The following is a 6776-nucleotide window of genomic DNA, read 5'->3' as shown; positions in this document are numbered from 1 at the left end:
TATACCTTTGGTGTTGCCGGCCTTCTTGTCCGCTAAGTATTTGAGGCAGTTCCGCTTCCAGTGACCACTTCCCTTGCAATAAAAGCACTCAGTCTCAGGCTTGGGTCCATGCTTTGGCTTCTTCCCGGCAATTGGCTTACCGGGCGCAACAACTCCCTTGCCGTCCTTCTTGAAGTTCTTCTTACCCTTGCCTTTCTTGAACTTAGTGGTTTTATTCACCATCAACACTTGATGTTCCTTTCTGATCTCCACCTCCGCTGATTTCAGCATTGAATATACCTCAGGAATGGTCTTTTCCATCCCCTCCATATTGAAGTTCATCACAAAGCTCTAGTAGCTCGGTGGAAGCGACTGAAGGATTCTGTCAATGACCGCGTCATCCGGGAGATTAACTCCCAGCTGAGTCAAGCGGTTGTGTAACCCAGACATTCTGAGTATGTGCTCACTGACAGAACTGTTTTCCTCCATCTTACAACTAAAGAACTTGTCGGAGACTTCATATCTCTCGACCCGGGCATGAGCTTGGAAAACCATTTTCAGCTCTTCGAACATCTCATATGCTCCGTGTTGCTCAAAACGCTTTTGGAGCCCCGGTTCTAAGCTGTAAAGCATGCCGCACTGAACGAGGGAGTAATCATCAGCACGTGACTGCCAAGCGTTCATAACGTCTTGGTTCTCTGGGATGGGTGCTTCACCTAGCGGTGCTTCTAGGACATAATCTTTCTTGGCAGCTATGAGGATGATCCTCAGGTTCCGGACCCAGCCCGTATAGTTGCTTCCATCATCTTTCAGCTTGGTTTTCTCTAGGAACGCGTTGAAGTTCAGGACAACATGGGCCATTTGATCTACAAGTCATATTGTAAAGATTTTAGACTAAGTTCATGATAATTAAGTTCATGTAATCAAATTATTCAATGAACTCCCACTCAGATAGACATCCCTCTAGTCATCTAAGTGAAACATGATCCGAGTCAACTAGGTCGTGTCCGATCATCACGTGAGACGGACTAGTCAAGATCGGTGAACATCTTCATGTTGATCGTATCTTCTATACGACTCATGCTCGACCTTTCGGTCTTTCGTGTTCCGAGGCCATGTCTGTACATGCTAGGCTCGTCAAGTCAACCTAAGTGTATTGCGTGTGTTCCGAGGCCATGTCTGTACATGCTAGGCTCGTCAACACCCGTTGTATGCGAACGTTAGAATCTATCACACCCGATCATCACGTGGTGCTTCGAAACAACGAACCTTCGCAACGGTGCACAGTTAGGGGGAACACTTTCTTGAAATTATTATAAGGGATCATCTTACTTACTACCGTCGATCTAAGCAAATAAGATGTAAAACATGATAAACATCACATGCAATCAAATAGTGACATGATATGGCCAATATCATTTTGCTCCTTTGATCTCCATCTTCGGGGCGCCATGATCATCTTCGTCACCGGCATGACACCATGATCTCCATCATCATGATCTTCATCATCGTGTCTTCATGAAGTTGTCACGCCAACGATTACTTCTACTTCTATGGCTAACGTGTTTAGCAATAAAGTAAAGTAATTTACATGGCGTTATTCAATGACACGCAGGTCATACAAAAAATAAAGACAACTCCTATGGCTCCTGCCGGTTGTCATACTCATCGACATGCAAGTCGTGATTCCTATTACAAGAACATGATCAATCTCATACATCACATATATCTCATTCATCACATCCTTTTGGCCATATCACATCACAAGGCACATGCTGCAAAAACAAGTTAGACGTCCTCTAATTGTTGTTGCAAGTTTTTTACGTGGCTTCTATAGGTTTCTAGCAAGAACGTTTCTTACCTACGTAAAACTACAACGTGATATGCCAATTTCTATTTACCCTTCATAAGGACCCTTTTCATCGAATCTGTTCCGACTAAAGTGGGAGAGACAGACACCCGCTAGCCACCTTATGCAACTAGTGCATGTCAGTCGGTGGAACCTGTCTCACGTAAGCGTATGTGTAAGGTCGGTCCGGGCCGCTTCATCCCACAATACCGCCGAAACAAGATAAGACTAGTAGTGGCAAGAAAAATTGACAACATCTACGCCCACAACTGTTTTGTGTTCTACTCGTGCATAGTAACTACACATAGGCCTGGCTCATGATGCCACTGTTGGGGATCATAGCAGAAATTTAAAATTTTCTACGCATCACCAAGATCCATCTATGGAGTTTACTAGCAATGAGAGGGAAGGAGTGCATCTACATACCCTTGTAGATCGCGAGCGGAAGCGTTCAAGTGAACAGGGTTGATGGAGTCGTACTCGTCGTGATCCAAATCACCGATGATCGAGCGCCGAACGAACGGCACCTCCGCGTTCAACACACGTACGGAGCAGCGACGTCTCCTCCTCCTTGATCCAGCAAGGGGGAAGGAGAGGTTGATGGAGATCCAGCAGCACGACGGCGTGGTGGTGGAAGTAGCGGGGATCCCGGCAGGGCTTCGCCAAGCGCAAGCGGGAGGGAGAGGTGTCACGGGAGGGAGAGGGAGGCGCCAGGGGCTAGGTTACTGCTGCCCTCCCTCCCCCCCCACTATATATAGGGGTCCTGGGGGGGCGCCGGCCCCCTGGAGATCCCATCTGAGGGGGGGGGGCGGCGGCCAAGGGGGGTGGCTTACCCCCCAAGCCAAGTGGGGCGCCCCCCACCCCTAGGGTTTCCAACCCTAGGCGCAGGGGGAGGCCCAAGGGGGGAGCCCCAGCCCACTAGGGGCTGGTTCCCCTCCCACTTCAGCCCATGGGGCCCTCCGGGACAGGTGGCCCCACCCGGTGGACCCCCGGGACCCTTCCGGTGGTCCCGGTACAATACCGATAACCCCCGAAACTTTCCCGGTGGCCGAAACTGGACTTCCTATATATAATTCTTCACCTCCGGACCATTCCGGAACTCCTCGTGACGTTCGGGATCTCATCCGGGACTCCGAACAACTTTCGGGTTTCCGCATACTAATATCTCTACAACCCTAGCGTCACCGAACCTTAAGTGTGTAGACCCTACGGGTTCGGGAGACATGCAGACATGACCGAGACGCCTCTCCGGTCAATAACCAACAGAGGGATCTGGATACCCATGTTGGCTCCTACATGTTCCATGATGATCTCATCGGATGAACCACGACGTCGAGGATTCAATCAATCCCGTATACAATTCCCTTTGTCAATCGGTACGTTACTTGTCCGAGATTCGAACGTCGATATCCCAATACCTTGTTCAATCTCGTTACCGGCAAGTCACTTTACTCGTACCGTAATGCATGATCCCGTGACCAGACACTTGGTCACATTGAGCTCATTATGATGATGCATTACGGAGTGGGCCCAGAGATACCTCTCCGTCATACGGAGTGACAAATCCCATTCTCGATCCGTGCCAACCCAACAGACACTTTCGGAGATACCCGTAGTGCACCTTTATAGTCACCCAGTTACGTTGTGACATTTGGTACACCTAAAGCACTCCTACGGCATCCGGGAGTTGCACGATCTCATGGTCTAAGGAAATGATACTTGACATTGGAAAAGCTCTAGCAAACGAACTACACGATCTTTGTGCTATGCTTAGGATTGGGTCTTGTCCATCACATCATTCTCCTAATGATGTGATCCCGTTATCAATGACATCCAATGTCCATAGTCAAGAAACCATGACTATCTGTTGATCAACGAGCTAGTCTACTAGAGGCTTACTAGGGACACGTTGCGGTCTATGTATTCACACATGTATTACGATTTCCGGATAACACAATTATAGCATGAACAATAGACAATTATCATGAACAAAGAAATATAATAATAACCATTTTATTATTGCCTCTAGGGCATATTTCCAACACAGGCATGTCACCCAGATAAACTTTGTTTACTAACTATAATTAGTGTGTCCGCATGTCATCTACCCTGCACAAAAAGAGAACGTGCTTCTTTCGCTAATAATTATAGGATGTCGTGCTTATCATATACACAACAGGCATTGCCGCATTCATACCCACAATACTGCATATAATCCCCCAAACAGAAAAGATTCGCTAGTAGAGTCGCTTCTGGCAGTCTGGGGCGCCACAGTAGCATGGCAGCTTGACGATTTCAACATCCGCAGAAACGAAGTTTTTCAAGACATAACCGTAGTCATAGCAAAGCTCCGGCAAAGTACGTATACCAGTTAGAACTCAAGAGAAGTTATAGAGTTTTACCGGTAGAAATTGTTGAGATGCAACATAAATCAATTCACCTGAAGTGGAAGTATAGTGTCAACAGCAAAAAGCTTCACCTTTTCTAGCTTGACGTCGTGGTAATTGGTTAGGACACACTGGGCGAAGAGGTAAGGGTTGCAGTTGTGGTTTATGAACCTTGTGAAACTTCCAACGGAGCCAGCATTGATGCAGTACTCCGGTGCCGGTGGTTCCTCGGAATCGTTCTCAATATGAAGTGATGGCATATGCATATCAGACCCTGCCCTTTGCTGTACAAGAGTGGAAACAAATCATTTACAAACATCCATTTTTAAGAGACAAACTAAGAAACCGAGCAATGAGACAAATGATGCGTAAGCAAAATGAAACCTTGAAGTGAAACAATTAGTACCTCCTGTCCTCAACACACCAACATACTCACAGATTGGAGCCCCAGGGAGGATGGCTAAACATCTCTTCATTAACTAAAAATAACCTGAATGTAATTATAAAAATCTGAATCTGAATGTGACCACCTTTCATGAAACAAAAAAATGCTAGGAATCATGGATCAGAACAACGAACAACATTGATCGTGCCCCGAATCAAACTCATTGAATGGTGTAATCTGTGGGTGTAACTATACAAACCAATTAAATTCGACTAATATAGGCATTAAGCAAAAAAATATCATAGAGACTAACACCATGTTATCAGTACTATACTGTGCAGACTTTTTACTTATTTAATATTCGGTTACCAACTTAGTAGTAATCCATGATGGCTATCAAGAATCCATCCATAATATAGAAAAGCATGACCTATCTAAGAAACAAATAAAGCTAAGAAAATAAGTTGCCTCTTGCAAACCTTGTCCACCAACAGCACAGGGGCTCGACACGGAGGTGGCGGCTGGGATGCCTGGGGAGGTGGGGCGGATGTTAGGCGAGGCGGAAACCTGAGCGAAAGTGCTTGCCGACCCTGATGCCATCCTGCAATTGGTAAACGACCACCTCGAAATCGTGCGCTGCAGTGATGCCGTCAAGCATCTCGACGATATATTGGGTAGCTGACCATGGTTAACTTCAGAGGTGGAGTTGTTGGTCATGCTGAAGAAAATGCAACGGGTGTTGCAGGCTTGCAAACACACAGAACTTCCTCTGATAAAATTCAGTTTCGAACCTGACATATATGAGATTTAAACTGAGATATCAACATCTCTCACCAGGTGAAATCGGGCCTTCAACGAAACACAACCCAGATTTCAATCTGAAGAAAATCAAGGAAAATTTGAATGGGGAAAGAAATTAAGATCAGAACCAAACCTACCCACCTGGATGGTTCACGCGAACCAGCAGTGGCACCCGGTGGTATAAACGGCGACAGAGCTACTGGTGGATGGCACGCCGAGGAAAAAGACTCTACAGCCGAGGGCGCGGCGGGCAAGACACGGCCACCTCGCCAGGAGAGGACGCAATCCCGCATGCTGAGTAGGTCCAATCACTGGCGAGCCCGCGGGGGGATAAAGGCTGAGTGGAGGAAAGCCCATCCGCTGACGTCCCATGGAAACGGATGGCAACGAGGCAGATCCGGTCATCACCGTCGTCGATGTGGTCTGTAGGAAGACTGGCAGCCGCGAGCGAAGGACCAGCGGAGCTTTGGTCCATGGCCATGGCGTTCTGCAGCGTGGGAACGAAGAGAGAGGATAGAGATTAGTGAAGAGAGGGGGATAGAAGGGAGGAGGGAGTTGGGCGCGGCTGGCCGGCATAGGAGGTCGTCGCCCGCTTGCAGGAGCGCGGGCAGCGACCGGAGACGGGGTTGACTTGGGGCAGATCAGTGGGAAGCGCACGGGACGCGGGGAAGGGAGGAGCGCTCAAGGTTTCTCGGTCTGGGGAAGTCACGATGCGAAAAACAAGGTGTTGCGGGCGAGACCGGCGGGATTGGGTGACGCGGAGCACTCGCATGATTGGTAGACGGCGGCGTCTGCTCGGCAGAACATTGCATATGAGACGTTGATCTGAAGGACAGATGATTGATGTAATATAGACAGTGGGATATGCTTAAGTTAATTTGATCGGACGGTCCTGGTTATCCTGTGTACAGTTTGTTGTGTGTTTTTAGGAGAAATTATGTTTGCTCTTTTAATAGTAGTATAGAAGTATAGATAGTATAGATATAGACTAGTACGTACTTGATTTTGGTAAAGAATACTAGTCACCCACGTTGGAGCTTCAAAAGAAAATTATTGCTGGCAGATTAGTACGTACACGTTGCAATTTGGAAAGAAGGGATTGGCTGACGGAAAAAAGGGCAACCGTAGATCTGTTGGGATTTGGGACATGATCCCTTCCATGTTAGTTGATCGATTTTGGAAAAAAATCGAATAAAAAGAAATAGGAGGATTTAAAGGATTGTTGCCTCGTTGGGATTGATTTCGTTGGAAACAGTGAGGGGTACTACTAAAAATTCGTTTTGGCAAGTCTATTTCAGCACAAGAAAAAACAAAGAAAGGCAAAACGAATTGAGAGAGATTTCGAAAGATTCTGCCATAATTGGTCCGATTTTTG

The 6776-nt window shown here is 47.1% G+C and overlaps 1 long non-coding RNA gene across 1 annotated transcript; it reads right to left on the bottom strand.

Moving 5' to 3' along the window:
• Positions 1-3825: 3825 nt before the first annotated feature.
• LOC109787368 (uncharacterized) lies at positions 3826-5824 on the bottom strand. Its single transcript, XR_012187665.1, has 5 exons — positions 5543-5824; positions 5284-5391; positions 5080-5201; positions 4622-4705; positions 3826-4499 (listed from the first exon to the last, which is right to left on the bottom strand). It is a non-coding gene; the product is annotated as an uncharacterized lncRNA (long non-coding RNA).
• Between the last annotated feature and the right edge of the window lie 952 nt (positions 5825-6776).

Source organism: Aegilops tauschii, chromosome 6, assembly GCF_002575655.3.
Source record: "Aegilops tauschii subsp. strangulata cultivar AL8/78 chromosome 6, Aet v6.0, whole genome shotgun sequence".
In the NCBI taxonomy this organism is placed as follows: domain Eukaryota; kingdom Viridiplantae; phylum Streptophyta; class Magnoliopsida; order Poales; family Poaceae; genus Aegilops; species Aegilops tauschii.
Note: the sequence above shows the minus strand (reverse complement) of the source record. Positions and strands in the feature narration are given on the sequence as shown.